Below are 1,244 nucleotides of genomic sequence, written 5' to 3'. Positions count from 1 at the left end.
AACGTATAACGTTATGTAGCATTACGATATAACGTATAACGTTATATAGCATAACGTTTTAACGTGTAACGTTACCTAGCATTACGTTATAACGTATAAAGTTATATGGTAATACGTTATGACATATAACATTATGTAGTATTACGGTATAACATATAACGTTATGTAGCATTACGATATAACGTATAACGTTATGTAGTGTTTCCTTATAACGTATAACGATATATGGTAATACGTTATAACGTTTAACGTTATGTAGTATTACGATGTAACGTATAACGTTATGTAGCATTACGCTATAACGTATAACGTTATGTAGTGTTTCCTTATAACGTATAACGATATATGGTAATACGTTATAACGTTTAACGTTATGTAGTATTACGATGTAACGTATAACGTTATGTAGCATTACGCTATAACGTATAACGTTATGTAGTGTTTCCTTATAGCGTATAACGATATATGGTAATACGTTATAACGTTTAACGTTATGTAGTATTACGATGTAACGTATAACGTTATGTAGCATTACGGTATAACGTATAACGTTATGTAGTATTACGATATAACGTATAACGTTATGTACGATTACGATATAACGTATAACGTTATATGGTAATACGTTATGTCGTATAACGTTATGTAGTATTACGGTGTAACGTATAACGTTATGTAGCATTACGCTATAACGTATAACGTTATGTAGTGTTTCCTTATAACGTATAACGATATATGGTAATACGTTATAACGTTTAACGTAATGTAGTATTACGATGTAACGTATAACGTTATGTAGCATTACGGTATAACGTATAACGTTATGTAGTATTACGATATAACGTATAACGTTATATAGCATTACGTTATAACGTATAACGTTATATGGTAATACGTTATGACATATATCGTAAGGTAGTATTAAGATATAACGTGTAACGTTATGTAGTATTACGATGTAACGCATCACGTTATGTAGCATTACGGTACAACGTATAACGTTATGTAGCATTACGATATAACGTATAACGTTATATGGCAATACGTTATGACGTATAACGTTATGTAGTATTACGATATAAGGTATAACGTTAAATAGCATAACGTTATAACGTATAACGTTATGTACCATTACGATATAACGTATAACGTTATGTAGTGTTACCTTATAACGTATAACGATATATGGTAATACGTTATAACGTATAACATTATGTAGTATTACGATGTAACGTATAACGTTA

This window comes from Bombus pyrosoma, unplaced genomic scaffold, assembly GCF_014825855.1.
Source record: "Bombus pyrosoma isolate SC7728 unplaced genomic scaffold, ASM1482585v1 HiC_scaffold_4725, whole genome shotgun sequence".
NCBI lineage: Eukaryota > Metazoa > Arthropoda > Insecta > Hymenoptera > Apidae > Bombus > Bombus pyrosoma.
Note: the sequence above shows the minus strand (reverse complement) of the source record.